At 33.9% G+C, this 12,784-nt stretch overlaps 1 protein-coding gene across 1 annotated transcript in view; it reads right to left on the minus strand.

Moving 5' to 3' along the window:
- IPO11 (importin 11) overlaps positions 1-12,784 on the minus strand; it is a 201,433-nt gene that overhangs the window by 81,732 nt on the left and 106,917 nt on the right. The gene's annotated exons all lie outside the window — the stretch shown is intronic.

A 12,784-nucleotide genomic window follows, 5' to 3' on the forward strand; every position in this document is an offset into this window, starting at 1 on the left:
GCCCCCAAAATACAAGGCAATTTAAAAGAATTCATTGTTTTTAGTTTCCATAAAAGTATGTTATCTATGCAAGAAAATATTCCCAACTCTACTCAATATGATCATTTATAATAATTACAATATTGTACATTGCTAAACTAAAGATCACACTTGCTTTTAAACATATTTTTAACAAGGTAATTTCATATAAATCATAATATACATTATCTGGTTTCTTGCATGTTTTCCAAGTAGTATTTATGTGCTGTTTAAAATATGATGGAATTAAAGATACACTATTTCCTGATTGTTACACATTTCCAGAAACTTAGATTCATTAAGCACTTTTTGTATCATAATTATCCTGTCCTGATGGCCAATATTTAAAGAAATGATAACATATTGTCAAAAATAGTCAATAATTTAAAGTCACATTCACAGAAATTTCTGCACTGTTATCCATTTACAAAATAAAATAAAATAAAATAAAATAAAATAAAATAAAATACAGCTGAATGAAGGAAGGACTTAAATGGGGAGAAATTTGCTGCACACAATCCCACCAGATGACTACTATAATATTCTAAGCATGAGAGGATAAGGACTTGCATCAGAGCAGTGATACTATCTAAGATGAGATATATTATATCATATTATATATCATAACATAATAAAGTTATTTCATGTTATAAAGATGAAATCTGATAGGCTTTGCCAAAAGATTCAGCTGATGCCTAAATTGAAAGCCCAGGGAATTGAGAAGGTGGTACCCTCAAGAGGAATGGACAAGTTTGGGAAAAGAGAGGATTTGGAAGGAAAGATACTGTGTTCTATTCTGGACATGTTGAAATTAAAATTCTTCCAAGAGATACAATTTGAGATTTCTTGAGCCAGAAATAGAAGTTGGAGATGAGAGACCAGAAGTCATCAGAGGTTGAATAGATAGATTTGAGAATTATCAGGTTAGAAATGACAAATTTAATCCATAGGAGATGATGAGACCAAGTGAAACAAAATAGAGGGAAAAGAAAAGAAAGCTCAGTACAAAAGCCTAAAGGATAGCCACAGTTAGTGTACATGACTTTGATGAAGATCCAGCAAAGAAAATTGAGAAAGAGTAGTCAGATAGATAGGAAGCAGATTCTTTGCTGCAGAATATGAGATGGGATAAGATTAATTGTGTATGTAGAAGAATTTTTCTGCCAAGGAGATGGGCTTTCCTTTCACTTCTGCCCAAGAAACAGGGATGAAAGCAGAGATGATGCCAGAAAATATTTTGATAATGTAAGATGAGGAAGAAGAGAGAAAGAAAGCTCTTGGTGAATGGCTTCAATTTTTTCAAGAAAATGAGGCCAGGTTCTCAATTTAAAAAGTGGGGCCAAGGAAGCTATGGGAGGTATGAAGAAGGAAGAAAAGATTTAGAAGAGTTGCTTTGGTGAGTGGGACAGTATGTTATAAAAGGACTAGCTAGCAGCTATATAATGTCCAGTTCAGATTATGTAACAGATTTGTAGTAGAACTAGTAAACAGAGGAATATATAATTTTTTCCCACATTTGTTCAGCAGCATGTGCTTAAAAGCAAAAGTGGAGAATGGAGGGAATAACCCAAGGATCAGAGGCTTGACAGGACATAATTAGCCATATGATAAAGTAACAAGGGATTCAAGAGAAGATGACAGTGTAAAGTTGAACTGCTTCACTAAGGGGACAAGACAGGGAAAGAAGAAAGGAAGAGAATTAAGAGGTCAAGGATTAGTGGTCATGAAACAGATAAAGAATAAAGTCTGACTTTGAAAAGCAGAGAGAAGGAGGAAGAATATTAATGAATAGGTTATGACCAACCTGATATGTGGCTAAGGTAAGCTGGAGAAGTAGATTATGTAAAGTAAATTGAGGAACTGGAAGGTTAGGGTGCTTGAGAAAGTATCAACACCTAGGCCAGAAAAGAAAGATCATGACCCCAGGAAAAAATCCCCAGGGCCAGATGGATTCACATGTGAATTCTACCAAACATTTAAAGAACAATTAGCCCCAATGTTATATAAATTATTTGAAAAAATAGGGGATGAAGGAGTCCTACCAAACTCCTTTTATGACACAGACATGGTACTGATACCTAAACCTGGTAGATCGAAAACTGAGAAAGAAAATTATAGACCAATCTCCTTAATGAATATTGATGCTAAAATCTTAAATAAGATATTAGCAAAAAGACTTCAGAAAATCATCTCCAAGATAATACACTATGATCAAGTAGGATTTATTCCAGGAATGCAGGGCTGGTTTAATATTAGGAAAACTATTAATATAATTGACCATATTAATAATCAAATTAATAAGAACCATATGATCATCTCAATAGATGCAGAAAAAGCATTTGACAAAATCCAACATCCATTCCTACTAAAAACTCTTGAGAGTATAGGAATAAATGGATTATTCCTTAGAATAATCAGGAGTATATATTTAAGACCGTCAGTAAGCATAATATGCAATAGAAATAAACTGCAACCTTTCCCAGTAAGATCAGGAGTGAAACAAGGTTGCCCACTATCACCATTACTATTCAATATAGTACTAGAAACGCTAGCCTCGGCAATAAGAGCCGAGAAAGAGATTCAAGGAATTAGAGTAGGAAATGAGGAAATTAAACTATCACTTTTTGCAGATGACATGATGGTATACTTAGAGAACCCCAAAGACTCTGCTAAAAAGCTACTAGAAATAATTCAAAATTTCAGTAAAGTGGCAGGATACAAAATAAATCCACATAAATCCTCGGCATTTTTATATATCACTAACAAAATGCAACAGCAAGAGATACAAAGAGAAATTCCATTCCAAACAAATGTTGAGAGTATAAAGTATTTGGGAATCCATCTACCAAAGAATAGTCAGGAATTATATGAGAAAAATTACAAAACACTTGCCACAAAAATAAAGTCAGATTTAAATAATTGGAAAGACATTCAGTGCTCTTGGATAGGCCGAGCGAATATAATAAAGATGACAATACTCCCCAAACTAATCTATTTATTTAGTGCTATACCAATCAGACTCCCAAGAAACTATTTAAATGACCTAGAAAAAATAACAACAAAATTCATATGGAAGAATAAAAGGTCAAGAATTGCAAGGGAACTAATGAAAAAAAACTCAGAGGAAGGTGGTCTAAGTGTACCTGATCTAAAGCTATATTATATAGCAGCAGTCACCAAAACCATTTGGTATTGGCTACGAAATAGACCGGTAGATCAGTGGAACAGATTAGATACAAAGGACAAAAAAGGGTACATCTATAGCAATCTAATCTTTGACAAACCCAAAGATTCCAACATTAGGGATAAAAATTCATTATTCGGAAAAAACTGTTGGGAAAACTGGAAATTAGTATGGCAGAAATTAGATATGGATCCACACTTAACACCATATACCAAGATAAGATCAAAATGGATCCATGATTTAGGCATAAAGAGGGAGATAATAAATAGATTAGAGGAACAGAGGATAATCTACCTCTCAGACTTGTGGAGGAGGAAGGAATTTATGACCAGAGGAGAACTAGAGATCATTATTGATCACAAAATAGAAGATTTTGATTACATCAAACTAAAAAGTTTCTGTACAAATAATACTAATGCAAACAAGATTAGAAGGGAAGTAACAAATTGGGAAAATATTTTTAAAAACAAAGGTTCTGACAAAGGTCTCATTTCCAAAATATATAGAGAACTGACCATAATTTATAAGAAACCGAACCATTCTCCAATTGATAAATGGTCAAAGGATATGAACAGACAATTCTCAGAGGAAGAAATTGAAACTATATCCACTCACATGAAAGAGTGTTCCAAATCACTACTGATCAGAGAAATGCAAATTAAGACCACTCTGAGATACCACTACACACCTGTCAGATTGGCTAAGATGACAGGAACAAATAATGACAAATGTTGGAGGGGATGTGGGGAAATTGGGACACTAATACATTGCTGGTGGAGTTGTGAAAGAATCCAGCCATTCTGGAGAGCAATCTGGAATTATGCCCAAAAAGTTATCAAACTGTGCATACCCTTTGACCCAGCAGCGCTACTACTGGGATTATATCCCAAAGAAATACTAAAGAGCGGAAAGAGACATATATGTGCCAAAATGTTTGTGGCAGCTCTTTTTGTTGTAGCTAGAAACTGGAAGATGAATGGATGTCCATCAGTTGGAGAATGGTTGGGTAAATTGTGGTATATGAAGGTTATGGAATATTATTGCTCTGTAAGAAATGACCAGCAGGAGGAATACAGAGAGGCCTGGAGAGACTTAAATCAACTGATGCTGAGTGAAATGAGCAGAACCACAAGATCACTGTACACTTCAACAACAATACTGTATGAGGATGTATTCTGATGGAAGTGGAAATCTTCAACATAAAGAAGATCCAACTCACTTCCAGTTGATCAATGATGGACAGAGGTAGCTACACCCAGAGAAGAAACACTGGGAGGGGAATGAAAATTGTTAGCACTAATATCTGTCTGCCCAGGTTGCATGTACCTTCGGATTCTAATGTTTATTGTGCAACAAGAAAATGATATTCGCACACATGTATTGTACCTAGACTATATTGTAACACATGTAAAATGTATGGTATTGCCTGTCGTCGGGGGGAAGGAATAGAGGGAGGGGGGGTAATTTGGAAAAATGAATACAAGGGATAATATTATAAAATATATATATATATATATAATAAAAAAAAAAAGATAAAAAAAAAAAAAAAAAAGATCATGAGTCAGGTATTGAACTTATTGAGAAGAAAGCCAAGAGTAACCTGCAAATCTGTAAACAATTCTCAGGCTTTCTATGAGTGGCAAATTTGGACTGAGTAAAATCTCAAAAGAAAGATCACTAGGGGATGGTAAAAGGAGAATCTGAAATTGCCAATTGGAGACGAAGATTATTACCACTTCCCTATCTAGATCAATGAGTGAGTCATGCAGAATGAGTGAAAAATATAACTAGTGCTAAAAAAAAAAAAAAAGCACTGAGGCTATGTAACACCAGAAAAGAGCCAGATCTCAGTGAGATCTAGAAGGTAGAAGGAGGAAAAGAAAAGATTTAAGATAAAAGCACAACGCCTGATTGGGGGAACAGGAAGAAAGAATCAAATTAAACGACAGTCTATTCCTGAAGCACAGGATAGCATGATATTAGGGAAAGTATATGAGGCTTGGCATCAAAGAAGCTTGGTTCCAAGTTTTAGCTCTGAGATATACGAGTAGAATGATAGTGAACAAGAAAAAGAACCTCTAAAGCTATTTCTTTATCTGTAAAATGGATTTAAAGATTCAATTTACAAAAAAAAAAAAAAAAAGATTCAATTTATGAACAGCAATGTACAAGGTACTTCAGCATATGCTGGGGCTGCAAAGAGAAATCCTAAATTCTAATACCATCGTAATCCTTTTTAACATGACTGAGTTCCTTTTACACTTCCTTTTCTTTCTTCTCTTAACATCCTCAAAATGCAATCATCCAAGCCCCAAAATTTTTGTTTACATTTAATGTAACTCTTTTTTATATTTTTAAAATATAATGTAACTCCTTCAAAACTAGTGAAAATAAAGCTTGTCAATGCTGCCAAAGCGATATTTTTTTTCTTCCCTCACACCATTGCCTTTTTCATGCAGCCTTCCAAATGTACAAATAAATTTGCCTTTCTACTTATCTAAGGAACCTTGTATTTTCCTCATTTCTATTCAGATTTGATTTTGTTTTTTCAGTTTCAAGTCAGAAATGTCCAAAAGACCTCAATTTATAATGAATATTAATAATAAAGGCCTATTTTTCCCTATCGGAGTATACTCTATTTGACAAAATAAATTCTTGCTTGTAATCCCATATAATTTGCTTTTTCAAAGATCTTACCTTGTATGATCTTAACTATGGATTCCTTGGTACTTGTACTTTTAATTTGTGGACTTAAAGTATTTTCCTCTATTACCTGAAAGCTCTGGATTTTGTTAAGAAGAAATTTTAGGAATTCTTTAAAGAGGTAATCAGTACATTCAAATTTTACTTTGCTCTGAATTTAATAGTTGTAAACAGTCTTCATTTGTAGTTTCTTCACCTATACTCAAGAAACTATCTTAAAGTTTCTCTCAGATCTATTTTCCTAGGTCAGCTTTTTTTGATAATATACTTTACATTTTATTCTATTTTCTTCAGTCTTTTGATTAGGTTCTTGTTAGGATTACAAGGTGAGAACTCAGGTTGTCTTAACAATTCTCTAGCACAGAATTCACACCTTTGGTTCAAGCCTTTGAAAGGAGTTTGCACCTTTGGACTTCTGAGGGAGAGTTTACATGTTTAAAGGAGTTTGCACCATTAAGAGGGGGAAGAGTTCATTGGTCAAAGTATTTCCCGCAAGCCCCGTTGAGTTCTCACATGCCCAATCTCTGCTAGGATAAAAGAGGAGGGCAATCGGGGCAAGGAGAGACAAGTCTGGGACAGAGTTGGGATGGCAGTCTGGAAGGAGAGAGTCTGCCTGGAGACTCCAGAAGCTTCTCAAGAAACCAGCTCACAGAGAAAAGATTATACAGAAAAGAGATCTCCTCCTACAGAAGGATTATAACTGAGAGACGAAAGGACTTCACAGGTTCTGATATGCCAAACTGTCTCATGAAGTCATGATTTCCATTTGTCTATTCCAGTTTTCAAGTAGTCCATTACAACTTTCTGTTTTAAGGTTTTTTGACTCCTTTAAATTCATTCCTCCAGAACAATTTTTTTTTAAAAATCTTTTGCTTCCTTAAAGATATTTATCTAGACAGTCCTCATGGACATTTTTTCTTTTTCTTTTGAGTCTCTGTACTTCTTAAAAGAATTACCCTCTCTTTCTAGGTTGGATCACTGCTAATTTTTAGATCTATCATGATACTCTGGAGTGATCTATATTTACTACTCTCTCTAACCTTAGTTTCTAAACTAGTGCGTTGTAGTAGGGCTATGCTCTGTCTCTTGCAGGGCATTTAAATGCTTAAAACAAATCTACATTACCTCGAACTGAACTCTTACCTTTAACTGTTCCGGCACTGAACTCTACTTTCCTAGGTTAAATCCACTTTGATCTTTGAAGTTTTGAGCATTGGATCTTCAGGTCTTCTATGGCATCTCAGGATAGAGAAACAAGGGACCTCAGAACCTCTGAGTCTTGGGGTATACACTCTGAGTATAGCTATTAATTACTTTCAAGGTCTTCAATGTGGGTTTCAGAATTCATTGGGCCTTTCATGGGGGAGTCCTTGACTCTTAACTGTCACTCCAAATACAGAGCTTTGCAAAATTCAAGTGTATATAAACAAGTTCTGGTCATCCTGGAAAACTCAACTTGTTTCCTATATTGATGGCTTGGAGGGAGGCACCCTATAATTTTGTGTGGTTCTGGAGTCAAAGAAGTCATTTACTACAATTTCTGATGGATTTCCAAGTCATTATTTGATCTAGTATGATTTTAAGGTACTGTAAGAGTAGATAAGTAAGAGCTAAATAGCTTCCTTTTATTCAGAAAATTTTTGTGGCCAGAATTTCAAATTGGACTATTTTCTGTTGCCCAAACATAGCATTTTATAACCTCCCTTAAATACAAATTTATATGGTAAAATGAACCTTTACCTTCCAGAAATCTTAATTCTCTTCAAAATTTTATTTATTCTACTTTCAGGATTAGTAGGCCTTTCCTGATTCCCTTGTAATGCCCCAATGAAATTTTAAAAATGTATCTTGCATGTACTTTAAATCCACTTACAATGTTAAAAAATAACTTCTTGACAGCAGAGACCATTTCACTTTTGTTTTTACATTCCCACCATCTACTAGAATGCCTATATTGTTCTACAATCTTAAAACCGTTAGAAATTTGAATTATAACACAGGGTATTACATTCACTCATCGATGCAATAAGACAATATAATTATAAAATCTCTTACTACATCCAGTATTTTACAAGGCTATCATAAACTATGATATCTACCTACTAAAAGAATAGTAACAGATTCAAGATGCAGAAAGTGAAATCAGGTTTTGGCAATAAGTAGCAAAGAAACTGTTTTTGCTTAAGTATGTATGTATGTGTGTGTATGTATATATAAAGTATATGTACATATATATGTATATGTACATATATACATATACATACACACAACACACACATATATATATAGAGAGAATTTTGTATTTCTCTTTTTTCAACTAGAGAAGGGAACAAAAATGCAAATAATTATAAATATGAAATATATACAAAGTATTTGGGGAAGTAATCCCAGAAGGAAGGCACTATTAGTTAGAAAACTTGGAAAGGTTCCTGCTGAAGGTAGAATTTAAATTGAATTTCAAAGGAAACCTAGGAAGCTGGGAGATAGATATAAAGAATAAGAGCATCATCCAAGAAATAGAATCTGGGTAAGGGGCACCCTGGACAAAACACAAGAAGGTCAGTGCTGCCAGATCATAAGAGTACATAAAGGAAAATAAAAAATAAAAGTCTAAGAAAAGACTAACGAGTGCCACTAATGAGTCTGTATCCCAAGGAAATCATAAAGGAGGGAAAAGACGCCACATATGCTAAAATGTTTGTAGCAACACTTTTTGTGGTGCCAAAGAATTGGAAAAGGAGCTGATGTCCATCAATTGGGAAATGGCTGACTAAGTTATGGTCTATGAAAGTAATGTAATACTATTGTTCTAGAATAAATAAAAAACAAGCTGATTTTAGAAAGATCTGTTAAGATTTATATGAACTGATGCTGAACAAAAAGAACAAAATTAGGAGTACACAAAATTGTACAATGATCAACTGTAAAAGATTTGGTTTTTCAGACAATTTTCAGATGAAGAAATGGAAATTATTCTAGTCATATGAAAAGGTGCTCCAAATGACTGATCAGAGAAATACAAATTAAGACAACTCTGAAATACTACATTCTACACACCTCTCAGATTGGCTAAGATGACAGGAAAAGATAATGCTGAATGTTGGAGGGGATCTGGGAAAACTGGGACACTGATACATTGTTGGTGGAGAACAGATCCAGCCATTCTGGAGAGCGATTTGGAACTATGCTCAAAAAATGACCAAACTGTGCATATCCTTTGACCCAGCAGTGTTTCTACTGGCCTTATATCCCAAAGAGATCTTAAAGAATGGAAAGGGACCCAAATGTGCAAAAATTGTGGCAGTTCTTTTCATAGTAGCTAGAAACTGGAAATTGAATGGATGCCCATCAATTAGAGAATGGCTGAATAAATTGTGGTATATGAATGTTATGGAATATTATTGTTCTGTAAGAAATGACCAGCAGGATGAATACAGAGAGGATTGGAGAGACTTACATGAAGTGATGCTGCATGAAATGAGTAGAACCAGGAAATCATTATACACAGCAACAACATGATTATACGACCATTAATTCTGATGGACATGGCTCTCTTCAACAATAAGATGATTCAAACTAGTTCCAATTGTTTAATAATGAAGATTCAGCTATACGCAGAGAGAGTACTATGGGAAATGAATGTGGATCACAGCATAGCATTTTCACTCTTTCAAAAAAAAAAGATTCAGTTTTTCTCAGTGATTCAGTGATCCAAGGCAATCCCAATAAACTCTGGATGGAAAACGCCATCTGCATCCACAGAGAGGTAACTATGAAAATTGAATGTAAATCAGCACATGCAATGTATACTTTTTTTTTCCTTTTTCTTTTGTTTTTTCTCTAAATAGTTTTTCCCTTTTATTTTGATTTTTCTCTCCCAACATAATTCATAAGGAAATATGTTAAAAAAAAAAAAAAAAAAGAAAGAAAGAAAAAAAGAAAGAATATACATATATAACCAAAAAAAAAAAAAAAGTTTTTATGTGTAACTGGGGAAAATAATATTTTTTAAAAGGGGCTAAGGAAAGATTAGATTGTGTAATCAGTCAGTCAACAGGCACTTATTAAGCACTTACTATGTACCAAGCATTGTGTTAAGTACTAGGTGTACATCCCTGCCTTTAAAAAGTCTACATTCTGATGGAAGAAGACAATAAATAAGAGAAAGCAAGTAGGTGAGGAAGGGGATATAAACTGAGAAGAGAAAGTGCTGTGGAGAAGATCCAACAGTATAACCTAGAAAGGAACACTCTCTTGGCCTAGGCCTTCTTTTTGCTGGAGGTGCTAGAAGAAATCAGCCACTCAGAAGGTTGAGTCCACATAAGCTAAGGGTATTTCAAATATGAGAAGTATCCCAAGGGGATAGTAGTAAACTTCCTGGGTGACAAAGTTCTGAGGAGATAAGCTACTAGTACAGCCTGGATAGAGTTAAAATTCTTTAAATGATAAATGGAGAATTTTCTATTTGATCCTAGAATAGGGAATCATTGGAGGTTTCTGAATAGGGAGGGATTTTTTTTTTTTTTAAACATTAGGCCCAACCATCAGCCCTGCTACTATACCTTCCAGACTCACAGGCATCTATATATTGCCAACTTTGAATTTCTCTTTGAATTTGTTCTGTATCTGATTTTTCTTTAAAGAAGAAACAACTTCTATTTCATGAATGAGAAGAATGAGCCCCAAAGTAGCAGGTGACACCTAGAACCTAGAACAAAAAAACTACTTTGGTCCAGATTTCACAGTCTCTAATTTATACTCATTCCCACTTTTTTCTTCACAAAATTTTACTTGTCACACACAGCAGGAAAGAATAATAAATATATTCACTAAGTACAGTGTGAGATATGCAGACTTGGCTTTCAAAGGCTTTACTACAATCAAAAAGAATCATAAGAGTTCAAAGAGATCATAGAGCTGAAATTCTTAACTTTAGGTCAATAACTCCTTTGACAGTCAAGGGAAGTCTATGGTCCCTTTTTTCAAAATTATTTAAATGCTTTCTAAAAATTTTTACTTAAGAAAAATGCACAAAATAACATAAAGAAACTCTCAAATAATATATATATATATACATACATATATATATATATATATATTTTAAGTTTACAAATCCCAGGTTAAGAACTCCTTTTTTAAGGACTTTATCTGGTCTCAGCCCTGGCCTAACAAAGGAAATACCTCGACCACATTCCAAAGAAGTATAAATTTAGTTTCTGCTTGCACATTTCCAGTGACAGAAAACTCACTAATTACAAGACATTCCATTCTATTTTTGAAGAGCTGATTCTTAAGACAGTTTTTCATATACTGAACAGAATTACATCTCTAACTCTTACCTACCTTTCTTACACCTGCCTTCTGGAGAAAAGAATAATAACTCTGCAAAACCCCTGATGACCATCCTTCAAATAGCTGGCAAAGTAATTCTGCCTTTCTGTGACTTTTTATTACAAATATAGGTGAATAATTTATTAGTACCTAAAAAGTAACAGTTCAATAAAACATAGAATGCCACAAAGCAGCACTAAAATAATTATAAAGAAAATTTGTCAAAGAAATTGAAAGGCAAGATGCTTGGTTTTCAGAAAATGGTTCTAGGTTTTTGCTGAATATCCCTTTTTTGACCACACTAATTTCTGAAGAGATGTGACTTGGCTGGGTCTTGTAATTTGAGTGAATTTGGACACATAGTGAAGATAACAGTGAAAAAGGTATGAATGAAAGGATAAAGCATATTAATAGAGAGGGAATAATAAATCAGACTGGCTAAAGGAGAGGATAAATAAAGTTGAATAAATGGAAATGATGGAAGAGCTGCAAGAAGATTTGGCTTTCATTTTTACAAAACAGCCTCATTAGGAAATAACTTCAAATATTATACTAACAATGTATTCCTTTCAGTAGACACAAAAACAGGTACAAGAAACCTTACAATCTGGGTAATGGGGAACAAGATTCTCCCCTAAACCCAGGATCGAAAGGTGTATAATTGGAAGGGACCATTTCTAATTCAATCACAATTTTTCAGATGGGCTAATAATAACTTAAGAAACTTATGCCAACCCCAAGATATATTATGGCATATATACATACTAACAATCCTAAAACATTAAAAATAAAATTATTGAAATAATTATAGAAATATTACATGATATAAAATTAATGGAATATCTAAAATATTTTATGTTTTTCAAAGAGTTTTCTGAAATTTCAGGCTACTAAACTACTTTCACATTTTAAAATGCACATTGGTCCAGTTCTTTAGGTAGTAACTTCTAGTTCATGTTCACCTTCAATCTAAAGTCAATATACTCTGAGTCAACTAACCTCATATTTTCAATTAAAAAAAAAAAAATCAAATAAAACAGAAAAAGTTGATGAAGGTCAAAGAGAGATAACAATTACATCATAAATTATAATATTTCACTTCTTAAAGCTGACCAGAATACAAATATCTATCAGATTACGCTATTGTCACTTCAAGATGGTAGAAACCAACTATTTCTAGAGGCAGATTCTAGAGGCAGTCTTATATGACTTTGGCAAGTCCCTCAGCTTCCCCTCTGTAAAACTGGAAGGAGTGGGATGAGGGGCAAAGACAAAGAAATATTGTTGAACTATCTCTAAAATTCCTTCCATTCCAAATCCACTATCCCTGGACCCTGTACAGGCATAGTCCTAGAGATGAGGAAACTGCTCTGTGATCACAAGAGGAATGCTTTACAGGAAGGTGCTACAGTCTATAAGCAGCTTTAGTTGACTGAGATTTACAACTTCTTTTTATGCAAAATTATCACAGGTTTGCTCTCTGAAACTGTCCATAATTTTCCTTTTGGGTTATAGTAATTTTTGTTACAATCAATTATACCCATTTTC

The sequence above is a fragment of the Sminthopsis crassicaudata genome, chromosome 1, assembly GCF_048593235.1.
Source record: "Sminthopsis crassicaudata isolate SCR6 chromosome 1, ASM4859323v1, whole genome shotgun sequence".
Lineage (NCBI taxonomy): Eukaryota > Metazoa > Chordata > Mammalia > Dasyuromorphia > Dasyuridae > Sminthopsis > Sminthopsis crassicaudata.